Source organism: Rutidosis leptorrhynchoides, chromosome 2, assembly GCF_046630445.1.
Source record: "Rutidosis leptorrhynchoides isolate AG116_Rl617_1_P2 chromosome 2, CSIRO_AGI_Rlap_v1, whole genome shotgun sequence".
In the NCBI taxonomy this organism is placed as follows: Eukaryota; Viridiplantae; Streptophyta; class Magnoliopsida; order Asterales; family Asteraceae; genus Rutidosis; species Rutidosis leptorrhynchoides.
In genome coordinates, this window is record NC_092334.1 from 204234917 (window position 1) to 204249771 (window position 14855).

At 33.9% G+C, this 14855-nt stretch overlaps 1 non-coding gene across 1 annotated transcript; it reads left to right on the forward strand.

Moving 5' to 3' along the window:
- The first annotated feature begins 989 nt into the window (after positions 1 to 989).
- Positions 990 to 1095, forward strand: LOC139894832 (small nucleolar RNA R71). Its single transcript, XR_011775312.1, has one exon. It is a non-coding gene; the product is annotated as a small nucleolar RNA R71 (small nucleolar RNA).
- The last annotated feature ends 13760 nt before the right edge of the window (positions 1096 to 14855 follow it).

A 14855-nucleotide genomic window follows, 5' to 3' on the forward strand; every position in this document is an offset into this window, starting at 1 on the left:
CATCAAGTTTGAAGGAATCAAGCTTAGACAGTTCCTCCTGTAACCTTCCAGGATACGGTACACGAACCGGAGTTACGGTGGACAACTGCTGAATATACGTTGATTTGTTCTTGATTCTAGCTGACCTTCTCCGTGGTTCTTCTCCTGGGATTACTGAGTCCATTTGCTTAGCTTCCTCTATGTGGGGATTTCGGATAGTATTACTAGGTAACCTTCCCTGGGGTCGAGTTTCAAGGGGTTGTGATAACTGCCCGAGCTATGTTTCTAGACTTTTGAGAAGAGCCAGTTGATTTCTCATTAGTATCTCTGTCTGGTCTTGTCTAGATGCAGTTCTCTGATTTAGCTGTTGTTGTCCTTATATGAACTGTGTCAACTGATCATCAGTTCCGAGAGTGGGGTTGGTTACTTTTGTAATTTGGGTGGTTGGGGAATTTTCCTCAGCTGGTGGACTAGTGAGTGGAAGTGGTTGATCGTAGGTCAATTGAGATTGTTGGGGTGGATAAGGTAGGTAACGATAGCGAAAAGGTTGGTTGTTTCTTTGGAATTGGTTAACCCTAGGTTGTTGATTGAATCCGGGATTCGATTGACGAGCTGGGTATTGAACGTAACAGACTGAACCGTCAGGGTTTTTGTACTCAACTTGATATTCTTCAGTGGGTTGCAGGTTGGTACAATTAACACAGGCCTGGACCTGGTTAACTTGTTGCGGCTGCGTCTTCAATTCTCCGAGTTGTTTGGCAATAGACTCCATCTTATCTGTGAGGGATTTGATGGCCCCTGTTTGATTATTAAGTGCGGAGAGTGGTGCAGATGATGAAGTTGTTTCACCACTGTTCCAGTCATGATGATGCACTGTCATGTTCTCGAGCAACTCCCATGCTTCGCCTACGACTTGGTTCATCAAATTTCCTTGAGCGACGGTATCGATCGTCGTCCCATGATTTACCGTAAGACCATTGTAGAAGGTGCAGATTTGGGCTGACCGTTCTAACTGATGATTAGGGCATTTCTTCAGCAGGTTTTTGAATCGCTCCCATGCAGTGTAAAGAGATTCATCATAACTTTTTTTGAAGTTAATGATGTCATTCTTAAGCTTGGTTTGTTTAGAAGGAGGGAAATATTTGGTTAGGAATTTAGTAGCCATCTCCGTTCATGACGTGATGGAAAATTTTTCCAGTCCTTCGAACCATGTCTGTGCATGATGAGTGGGAGAATGGGGGAATAAGTATAGCCGGATTATATTTTGTCCTATCCCTGGCTGCTTGTAGGAATTCGAAAGAGATATGAATTTATCGAGGTGAGAATTAGGATCGCCATTCGGTAATCCATGGAATTGACAGCCATTTTGGATGAGTTGTATGATGTGATGTTTTAACTTGAATGAGTGTCCTTGAATCTCTGGAAATCTGATTGGTCCTCCTAGACCTTCAATCGAGGGTTTAGTGTTTTCTGCTAAAGTAACACGTAACGCCATTTGTTTTCTGATTCTTGCTTCCTTGCGTGCTTTAGAGATTATGGCGTCTGGATCAGGTACGAATAACAATGACCCTGGTCTAGATCGGGTTTGGGTCATACACAGGGTATGCCTCTTTTTGTTGTTTTAAATTTTAAACAGATAAACTAGGTTCCTAATTTAGTCTAAGGCGATCTAATGATTAATCTAAAGTAATCTAAGGTAATCTAAGGTATTTTGAGCTAAGGTATTCTAATTATCCTAATTATAGATATGTTTTTGGTTCTTGCTACTGTTTCCCTGGTGTTTTGATAACAGAGCTTCGCACGAACTGTTCAACAAACCAAGTGGCCAGGCCGACTACGAAGAGGCAGGATCCTTTTGGTTCCAATATAATTGGAGACTGTTTGGAAAATCCAACAACCAAGTCCGTGTATAATTGTCTTTCTTAGACACCACTTAAATGCTTGTGAATGAGTTTGATAGAGAGTAGTATTGTCTGATACCAGTTCCCCGGCAAAGGCGCCAAAAACTTTATGTTCCACAAAGATATGGCCAAAACGGACGGTTTTATTTGTGCGATGTCGTCAAGTCGCAACGCGTCAGCTTTGACTATCAAAAGTGGATACTAGTTTTAAATTTATATTTAGCGGGGCCTAAATTGTACTACTCCTTATTATGAGTAAGGGAAGTATGACCTAGAGTCGTATTTTTGAGATATCAGTAGAATCGAACCTATATCTAAAACTTAAGATAATTCTAAGGTGCGGGAGTAGTGGTTGATTACCTAATTTTAGGTTTTCTAGATTAAGTAAGTAAAGCAAAGTAAATACAATAAAATTTTTAATTCAGATAACGCTAAAACAAGTGCATGCTATGATTTCATCAGTTACTTTGCCGGTATTATGGAATGTTGGCTCATGGATAGGCAGTGACCTTATATTTACTACACTGGTCCTAAACGTCCATGTCATAAGATATGTCACTGGGTAATGCGATAGGCTTGAAGATTCTGAATACACAGCAACGTCCCTTACCCCCGACGCCCGTGCAGTCTGACTACAGGCATACACGTTCAGACGGCTCATCCAATTGAGCGACTAGGTTGGGTGACGTATTAAAATTTCAAAATGGTCTAAACTTTCTTAAGTATAATAGAATACATGGTTTTTCATATCCGAGAGACGCGATGTGCCTTAATGCTTTCGTTAATGATTGGTTTAAAAGATAGTTAGGCCCTTAAAAGATTTCAACCATAAAGAACACCATGACCAAGTCAGGACGACTTCCATGAATACGTTCGGTTATCCTAACGGTGCAATCCTTTATGTGTTCAAACAAACAGTTCCTTAATTAACTAAGAATCCCTCAAGCAGGGTGCAATGCTTGAGACCGCGTTATGGTGAAGTGTACTAGTCAGCACTAACCGTGTTCCATGGCCTTACTTAGCAGAGGTACAGGTTACAACAACCGTTGTGCTTCAGCGTGCATGTACGAAGTTTATATGCTTGGTGACTACACTAGCATGGTCTAGGACTGACAATGTACTAGGGGTCTAGTTAGATGTTTCACTACGAAAGAGTCCTCAGTCGGAATCCAAGGCTCGGTGGACTTACTACAACCGGTGTGCATTAGTCAAACTCACGTTATATCCGATAGACTTTTCTTACCAAGGGGTGACACAGATAGTGTACGCTGAATCGGGGTTCCCGACTTCCCAATAACAGAGCCAATAACTACGTTCTATTAGTTGGAAAAACGATTGAGTTCAAAGCATAATCGGAAAGCATTTCGACAACATACACAAACCATAATATATTTTTGGCATTATAACTGATTATGTCATAACATACACTAAAGATAACTACTCGCTAATTATAGCAACAGTATCACAAAGTATAATAATGGAAGACATTATATAAAGGGGTGATGATATTTCCAAAATTAAATTTGATAAATCCAACTCAATTTAGTGTTATTTTTCTAAAATGCCCTCAAATAAATTCAAGCATACAATTTGTTTAAGTTATCATTTAAGGGCATATTAGTACATTTATCTGGATCTATCAAAAATAGATGGGGAAATATCACTATCCTATATAAAGATAAGGGGATAGAAGTACCAGTAGATTAAACAAGTTCTGAATACAAAAGTGACAACTTCAAGACTCCAGACCGCTCCTAATACAATCTTCGGCGTTCTTTTCCGGGTACTAGGTTTCTTGCACGGAGTCGAAGACCTTGAAAGTATGACTAATATTGTACAAGAGAGAGAAAAAAGTAAATTGAAGTGTGTGTCGGAATGAATGACAAATGCCATTTAAATAAACCAAAAATTTCCCTGGCAGGCCGTTTGCCAGACCAGCCCGTTTAACGAGGCCGTTTGCTGAGGGCGTATGGCAGGCCGTTTACCAAACTGGCAGGCCGTTTGACAGCCCGTTTGGCAAGACGTTTGGCTTGCTGATTTGCTGGATCGTAACTTGATTTCTCGTCTTTCACCGTTTTCGCTCTAGAATCTTCGTTTTAGCTCCGTTTCTCTTGATTCTTTTTGCACCATCTTCGTAATTACTTGTTCTTCAATATTGACCGACGAAGCGGGTATTTTGGCGATAAAGTTTGGAACTTTATTGTTTTTGGGCCTTAATACCGGGATGACAATGTGACTTTTTAGCCAATATTAGTGGTGAATCGGTCGAGGAGAATGGATATTGAATGGCTACAATGGATGTCGGGACCAAACACGATTGAAGATCATGGTTAATATATTAATTTTCGTAATGTAACTCGTTAATTTTCATTTACATGATGCTTTAGTAACATCTCGTGTATATTGTCTCCTTGCCTTTTGCTAAAAGGCGGTTAAAATGTAATTCGTCTTTATTAATAAAATTGGTTACTTATATATATATATATATATATATATATATATATATATATATATATATATATATATATATATATATATATATATATATATATATATATATATATTGTCTCCTTGCCTTTTGCTAAAAGGCGGTTAAAATGTAATTCGTCTTTATAAATAAAATTGGTTACTTAAATATATATATATATATATATATATATATATATATATATATATATATATATATATATATATATATATATATATATATATATAGGGGCAGGATCAATGGGGAAGTAACCAATCGGGGGAAAGCGGAGGGAAGCAAAAAAAAGATTTTTTTGTTTTTTTGGAATTTTTTTAAGACATCAAGATCACACGAAAATATGAACATTTAAAAAAGACACTTCTTGATGAATGTTATTATTTTGGTGAGAAAACGATCGACAAAAATAACATTCAAGATAATATTGTTCGTGAAGAATGTTAACGTTTTTTTTCATGTTTTGTGACGTAAAATTTAGCCTAAACCCTAAATTTCTAAACTCTAATATCTAAACCCTATAAACCCTAATATCTAAACCCTAATATCTAAACCCTAATATCTAAACTCTAATATCTAAAACATCTACATACGCTCGAAAAACACGATAATTGTTATATATTACTTCTTAAAGCGTTTTCCCGACAAAATAAAAATATTTATCACAAAGTGTCTTTATTAAATGTTCATATTTTCATCCAATCTATAATGTTCGTGAACAAAGTTTTTTCAAAAAATGAAAAAAAAAAGTTTTGCTTCCCCTCGATTGGTTACTTCTCTCTTGATCCTACCACTATATATATATATATATATATATATATATATATATATATATATATATATATATATATATATATATATATATATATATATATATATATATATATATAGTATGATCTAAAATTTATAACAGTTGGAGTAATCAATCAAAGCAAAAGCAAAAAAATAAATAATTACTTCCTCTCATCCCATTATAAATATTCATTTACTTTTTGCAAAAATTTTTAAAAAATCTTACTATTTTTATTCTCTATCAATAAAAAATCTTCCCTTTCCATAATAATTTTTTCTCATCGGTTGAAATACAAAGTAAATATTTAAAATGAAACATATTAAAATAAAAATGTAGACGCTTTTGATGAAAATGACATTTAATATAAAAGGGATAAACGGATTAGCTAAAGATTCAATACAACTCGAGCAATTTTCCATATGATTTGTCAACTTTTAAAAGATAGCGGCAAGATGATGAGATACCCACGTAAGAAAGCAAAATTAGGTGAAGGTCCACCATCATCTCTATGCTCTGCCATCTCAACGTCACTAATTACTTATTAATATTTATAATTTTTTGTTGATTCTTAGTACTCGTAATATGGAGCACATGAAATTAACTTGTCATGCATCAATTATTTATTATATTTAAATATTATTTAATATCTTTTATCTTCTTATTCACCCAACTATCAATTATGTTTTTACACATTATTCAATACGCCAGTCCATTTTTTTACTTTAGCAACACGTCTGGTACGCGAAATGCGATTGAACATTTTAACGTCTTTTATGAAATTAATATTGAGCGAAAATTTAAAGGGAAAAATTGAGGAAAGAATGGGCAGAAGGACTCGAACTCCGATTTTTTCATTTACAAACTCATGAGCTTACCACTTGTTTTAGTTATATATATATATATATATATATATATATATATATATATATATATATATATATATATATATATATATATATATATATATATATATATATATATATATATATATATATATATATATATATATATATAGCGGTAGGATCAAGAGGGAAGTAACCAATCGGGGGGGAGCGGGGGGAAGCAAAAAAAATTTTTTTCCGTTTTTTGAAAAAACTTTGTTCACGAACATTATAGATGGGATGAAAATATGAACATTTAGTAGAGACTTATGATAAATGTTTTTATTTTGGCGGGAAAACCCTCGAAGAAGTAATATATAGCAATTATCGTGTTTTTCGAGCGTATGTTGAGGTTTTAGCTATTGGGGTTTAGATATTAAGGTTTATAGGGTTTAGATATTAGGGTTTAGAAATTTAGGGTTTAGGGTTTAGATTTAGGATTTAGATTTAGTTTTTAACACGAACGGTTTAGAGTTTAGGGTTTAGGGTTTAGGGTTTATGGTTTGATGTTTTGGGTTTATGAAAGGGCTTAAATGACCAAAAACTTTGTGATTATTACTATATATGGTAATGACGATGAAGATGTGAGCATGTCTAAAAGGACAAGTAAGAGGTGTCATGAAAAATGACTAAAATACCCACACATGATTTAACGTAAAATATAACGACCGTTAATGAAAGGGACCAACCACGTAAATAGTACAAATGTGTAACGACCAGGCTTTTTCGACTTGCTTTTGTGATTGTTGTTTTCACGAAACTGCGTAATTGTGCGTACTGAGCTATGTGATGCTCTGGGATCTTATTTCATGTTAATTACTTTCGTTAATATCTTACAACGTGCTATTAAGTGTGTAATCACTTAACTTGATCCCCGAATGTTTGTACGACCGTTGGTGTCACTTGACGTTTGAAACGAGCTATATACTTGGTACACATTTAACTTTGGTCATAATCGGAATATTATGACTACGTAATACTAATTGTTATTTCCTAATAACAATTACTTGGGCTACGCTTAGTAATTTACTTATGCTCACTAGTTAGTCTTGTTGGACTTTCTACCTTGTTGGACTCAAGCCCACCCTACTCTAGCTAATGGACTATTTAATTAGCCCAATTTTAATAAGTTTATGACCCATATAAATGTAAGACAAATGCCCATTTATTAGAGGGAACATACTAGCATTTTTGTTAACCATAATCATAATTGTTGCATGGGATCCCAACATAAGTACCAACTTTAGACAACCACTAACCAAAAAGCAAAAGTTGTCTCCCCCTTGTCCCCCCATAACCTACGGCCAAGCACCCCATCTCCCACTATAAATAGCACACAAACCTCACCCATTTTACACTTGATCTCATCACAAATTACACACACTTACTCTCTAATTCTCTCTCTAGTCTTTCTCACTCTAAAAAGTGTAAGTTCTAAATTTTCTTCTTCTTCTTCTTCTCTTCTCAATGTCGACATCATCATCATCATTAAAGGATCTAGCTTTTTAGCTTTTTGATCTTGTTATATCTTGTAGATTCAAACTTGGGTTTGAATCCTTCAAGAACATGAAAGATTCAAGCTTTCTAGCTTTGAATCTTCATTTACTTGTTAGATCTAGGTTTTCTAGCTTATGATCTCTTTATTTCGTTATAAAGATCAAAACTTGTGTTTATGATCTTCATGTAACTTGAAGATCTAGTCTTTTGCTTTAAGGATCTTCAAGAACATTAAAGATCCAAGCTTTCTAGCTTAGGGTTTCATTATTTTGTTAAAGATCTTAGCTTTTTAGCTTATGGTCTCATTACTTTTACTAGATCTTAGCTTTCTAGCTTATGTTCTCATTAATCTTGTAAAGATCCAAGCTTTCTAGCTTAGGGTTTTCTTAATACTTGAGATCTAAGTTATTATTGTAGATCTCACTTACTTGGAACCTTTTTGTGATTGTTGTGATGATAAAGATCAAGTCTTCATCGTCTCATATGATGAAGATGCATAAACTTGTGTAAAAAGGACAAAGGTTGAAGCTTTATTGGGTTTATGCAATAAAGAGGCAACCTTGATGTTCATAACTTGTAGAATGATAGCTTTTACTCTTAGTTGTGTGTTTATGGTTGAAACTTGTTCAAAGTGATGCTAAAACATCAAAGAGTTGTACACTTGAAGCTTACACGCATCAAGGATGAGAACCGTGATGAGCATCAAGCACCAAGAAACCCACCGGAGCACTTGTTTTCTGTTTTTCGGGGTCTGATCAGACTCCTGGACTTCTGGAAAATTGATTTTCAGATAGTTCGATTTGAGTAGTGACTTTTCATTTAGGCCTCGCCTAAATCCGATACGACCTACTCGCACTTAAACCGTCGCAAAGGTCAAACGAAGACGAGTTAGGTTCTGAAAATTGGTCAGCGGGTAGAGGACTCACATACGGAGCCTTGGCCACTGACTACGCATCTTTTCGATCTGTATAGAGGTCGTAACAGTTGTCCAAAGTTAGCTTATTGTTTCGATCTCTATTCTTGTTAAACTTACTTTAGCTTTAATGAATGATGATGATGATGATGATGATGATGATGATGATGACACTTAGACTTAATTTATGCACTTTTAAACTTTTGGGGATAACATACTGACTTAGTGACCTTTGACTTAGGTTGACAACCTTTCGGACCGACTTACTACTTGCATACTTTTCATATCGACTTTTACTGCTTATTCACTGTGAGTTATAGCTTCCCTTTTTACTTTACTATTTTTGGGACTGAGAATACATGTGCTTTTTATGTTTTACATACTAGACACGAGTACTTAAACTTTATATATGTGTGGGTGATATAACGGCACAAAGATTCCCCTTAGCACGGTAACGTTTAATCATTGGTTTTTGAACCGGTGAACGCGAATATTAGATATGGATCCATAGGGTTTGACATCCCCACTCGGGCTAGTCGCGCTAGCATTTAACGGGTGTTTGATACTTCGAGGACATACGCACTAGACAAGTGTACTTTTAGGGGGTATTACTATTACGTTAAGTTAGTTACCGGGTGCCCACAGATAAGCATATACTTTATCATACTGATTTGAATTGCTGGTTGAAGCACTGAAATCTTGTGGTCTACATTACATTACTGATTACAAATAAACTATAGTTCACCAACATTCGTGTTGACATTTTAAGCTTGTATTTGTCAAGTGCATAGATGTTGTTGCTTCCGCTGTTAGACTTGCTGTTATAGTCTTGGTGTATAGACTTGCTGTTATAGACTCGTTGTGTTAGACCTCCGCTGCATTGTTTAGAGATATCTCAAGCATGGAACTTTTACTTTGCATTCGCAACTTATGTTCTTTTCAAACAATGGCTTTGTAATGACCTTAGTAGCATATACTCATGTTAATATTTTCTATTCATCTTTTGTAAAACGTTTTCTTTTCATGAATGCAAAACTTGTTTTAAAATAGCATGTAGTGTTATACCGTGTAATGGACATGTTGTTGATGATCTGTACATGATGGTTTTGTACGGGGCGTCACATTTCGTATCAGAGCATTGGTTGTAGGGAATTAGGTTGCATTAGTGAGTCTTGACTGAGCCGAGTAGGATTCGCTAATAGGACTAATCTACAACTTGCTCGTTTAATTGTTTCTGCGAAACTTGCTGCATGATACTGCTTACTTTTACTGCTATGTGAACTTGCTGTATGCTGCTGCTTATTCTCACTACTGCATGCTACCATCTGCTTTTTATTGCATGTTACTTCTGTTTGTTACTGTTATTATTTCCATGCTATGTACTGCTGTAGACGATCTAGGTTGTTGTAGTTATTATGCCTGATTACGTTCTTGCTACATGTCTGCTTTTCGCTGTACCGACTTGGAGAATTTATCTTTCCTAGTTCAGATGTTTTTCTGAACCCTTTTCCCACTCGTCTAATCCTAAGGACTAGTATTGTAATCCACCTGTAACTACCGTTCCACTGTTCCAGAGGTCGAAACATTACTTCACGCAACCTAGGAGGAGTACCCCTCGGATTACACGCCCGCTAAAGTTGATCCTCGGAGGAGGAGATATGTGAGGACTTGTCGGAGTAACCTCACCCCCGAGCTCACCCTAATTAGCCACGTACAACGTATGAACATTTGAAGGTTGTTCGGTTTCCACAAGTTGACCCATATCCCGTACACTTTCATGACCGTCACTTATCTCTTTCATCCTTCACCACTGCTCGATGATCTAACGACACTTCAGGACTTAGGTCCCTGTCACTCTTAGGCATTGGAAAAGTCGGGAAGGCATCTCCTTCCATAAGGTCATAGTGTCTTCTACTGATGCTCAGCCATACCCAAAGACTTGGGAGTCGACTCAAGACACATCATATTACTACTTGCTACACATAAAAACTCAACACGAGACCCAGATTGAATTTCTAGAAAGGAACCTAACGACATTACCTGAACCCGAACATTTTGAAGAAATTTCGGGACATTTAGGCATTGATGCATGACCTACGGAACCTACGAACCCACACCGAGAATCCGTGAGATTAATTATGTAGATTTTGCTTTGAGATAGCATAGATAAGGCACCGTTAGATGAAATTGAGTAGAACTTGAATTGATCACGTTACATTAACCATATGGAGTGATATTGGAATGAACGTACGATTTAGTACAATATAATGACGCCAGGCCAGCGTGATTATATTGAAGTAAATCATGCAGAAGTCTCAATGCTACTATATAAGGAATATAAAGTGATTCAAATAAAATTTTGGTAGGAACCACTTGAGTATACGCATTATGGTCTGTTAGAGGTAGGGAAAGAATAACCACGTAGCCCAGATACTGTACAAGAAGGGCCTTGATTGCAGAATTGATAACCCAAAAATTTGTTATAGATATAGACATCCTGGTGTAAAGACCCGTCCTAATCCATCCGGACGAAGTCCATATCGATTATAAACGATTCACAACAGTTGATTACATCGCGATGTACTTGACCTCTATATGATACATTTTACAAACATTGCATTCGTTTTTGAAAAGACAATCTTTCATTACATCGAAATTTGACAACATGCATACCATTTCGTAATATATCTTACTATAATTGACTTAATAATAATAATCTTGATGAACTCAATGACTCGAATGCAACGTCTTTTGAAATATGTCATGAATGACTCCAAGTAATATCTCTAAGATGAGCAAATGCACAGCGGAAGATTTCTTTCGTACCTGAGAATAAAAATGCTTTAAAGTGTCAACCAAAAGGTTGGTGAGTTCATTAGTTTAACAAAAATAATCATTTCATAATTTTAATAGACCACAAGATTTCATATATCCATTTCTCAATAACATACGTCCCATGCATAGAGACAAAAATATCATTCATATGGATTGAACACCTGGTAACCGACATTCACAATATGCATATAAGAATATCCCCATCATTCCGGGATCCTCCTTCGAACATGATATAAATTTCGAAGTACTAAAGCATCCGGTACTTTAGATGGGGCTTGTTGGGCCCGAAAGATCTATCTTTAGAGTTCGCGTCAATTAGGGTGTCTGTTCCCTAATTCTTAGATTACCAGACTAAAAAGGGGCATATTCGGTTTAATAATCCAACCATAGAATGTAGTTTCGATCACTTGTGTCTATTTCGTAAAGCATTTATAAAAATTGCGCATGTATTCTCAGCCCAAAAATATATAAAGGGTAAAAAGGCAAATGAAACTCACCATACTGTATTTTGTAGTAAAAATATATATGACGTCATTTAACAAGTGTAGGGTTGACCTCGGATTCACGAACCTATATCATTTATATATATATATATATATATATATATATATATATATATATATATATATATATATATATATATATATATATATATATATATATATATATATATATATATATATATATATATATATATATTAACACATATAATTGAAGTCGAATAACTTTATATATTATTATTAATATAACTGTTCGTTTTAGTAATTCATATGTTTCATTATTAACTTAAATATATTTACTTTATATACTTTGAAAAAAAATGTAGTTTTATTAAATATAACTAACTTTTATAATAATAATATTAATAGTAATATTGATAATAAAAATAATATAGTTGTAATAATAATAATAATAATAATAATAGTAAAAGTAATAATAATAATAATAATGATAGTAATAATACTAGAAATGATAAAGATATTAATAATAATGTTAATACTAATAATAATAATGATAAAAAAAATAATAATACTTGATACTTAATAATCATAATAATAATAATAATAATAATAATAATAATAATAAATGATACTTTGTGCATGTATTAGTAATAATAATAATAATAATAGTTATAATACTAATAACAATAACAATAACAATAATCAATAATAATAAAAATAAAAATAATAGTAATAATAAAAACTACCTTTAAAACTTTCCTAAAAATAAGATGCTTCAGACAGTGCTCGAACCCCCGACCTCCCATTACTCACAAATAAGCCTAAACAGTCCTCTGCCCCATACATTTCTATTTTATTACCACTTCTAATTTAGTTAACCCTTCTTTCAGTGTCATCTTCTTCTTAAAAAAATATATATATATGTGCCACAAACCAGGATTGAACTTGTGACCTCCTGTTAACTCAACACCCTCATGAACCATCCCTCTGTCCCTACATATGTGATTTTTACAGGAGTTTTAGTTTAATTAACCCGCTACATACCTGTTTCCCCTTCTTTACTTCTACTTAATGGAGCTCGTTCACCAGGCCCAATCATCAATCACGGCCCAATCACTAACATGATGGATTTACAGCCCAAGTTGATAATCTACATATTATCTCGGCCCATCATGGAATATGAAATGGATCTCGGCCCATTACTAATATTTGGCCCATGTTAATTATAATAGAGTTTTATGATTCGATCCAGTGAGGAAAAAAAAATTAATCAAACGTTCAGGGTACACATTCATCACTGTATCGTATTTTCATCTTTATTGTATATGATCATCATCATCCTTCCATCTTAATCATGCCATCATCGTCTTTTCTTTATTCCATTAACACACTCGTCATCATAATAATCTAACGGCTCGATCATTATTACAACTAGGTCATCGTCACCATACATCTTCACACTGATACATCATTCTTCATCATTCATCATTGTTCTCATTGATTTATCCGAAACAAACACTAGACGTATAGCAGTACACATGAACGATACTACAGCGGTGAAGATGGTTCCTGGCTCAACACAAAAAGAGAAGAGAAAAGTAGAGAGAGGATGAGAAATAGATATGGATGGGTGGCGTTTTAACCAGAAAACCATGAATCAAATTATAATCGAGATTAATTAAGTGTTGTAGCAGCAGTATACACACGACAAGGTAATAGTAACGAGTAGTATAATACAAAGGTTTTGAGTTCGATCTTGGGTTCACAAAATATCAAAAAAAAAAAAAAGAGTGAGAGAGAGGTGAGAGATGATGGTTAGTGATAGTGGTTCGTGGTGATTGTATAGTGGTTGTGGGTGTTTAATGGGTTATGGGTTCACAAATGAAAAGTAAGCGTATGGTGATGGTTGAAATTGTAGGGTGGTGGTCGCTTGAAAATAAGGTGGTAAAGTGATAGTGGTGCGAGGTGGTGGTATTCCGGTGGAGGCAGCGGCGATGGTTAGGGTGATGGTAGTCGGTGGTGTGAAGGTGTGGCGGTTGTAAGTTGATAGTACTAGTGGTGATCGAGCTTATATGATCGTTGGTGAACCAGAGTATAAAAGAGCGCGAGTTTCTCAGTTGATCAATCATGTATCATCTATGTGTTTGTATGCATAATATATATATATATATATATATATATATATATATATATATATATATATATATATATATATATATATATATATATATATATATATATGAATTAGTCAAAAAGAGGAACTAGTAAACCAACCACTCTCCATTATGCATAGCAGCCAAAGACTTTGGAGTATTCTATCGACGTTTTATCCGGGATGGTTGTATCGTGTCCATTGCTAAACAATTGTCGTATAAAAGTGTTCCTAAAAATCCCAAACTTTTAGGTTAAATATAATTAATTATTTCACTCATTAACTGTTTGAAACCTGATCAAAAAGGTTCAATAATTATTTATTTTCTGTTCCAATTTATATGTACGGAGTACGAATATTTAAACTTAAAAAGGTAAAAATACTTTTAACAAATCTAAAATCCTCGTAATCGATTTACCGTTCAACTTTTATTTCAATCCTTCGTGAACACGTACAATATCTATATTAAAACTAACAAAACATCAACCGAGTGTTACCGACGTTTACTAATTAAGCTTGAAATCAATCATTTTCCATTTACTCTCTCTCTAAATATAATTAGTTTTAAATAACAAGTTTTATCACAAAAATATATATTATATATTTTTTTAAACAAATAGATTTAATATTATTTTATATATTTACAAGTAGTAGTTATATATATATATATATATATATATATATATATATATATATATATATATATATATATACACACACATTTGTAATAATAGTTTTCATTATATCGCATATTATTTTACATATTTATTTCCAACAATTAACTCATATATTATTTCAATTAATATTTCAAATTATTACACACACACACACACACACACATATATATATATATATATATATATATATATATATATATATATATATATATATATATATATATATATATATATATATATATATATATATATTTAAATATACATGTATCTATTTACAATTAATT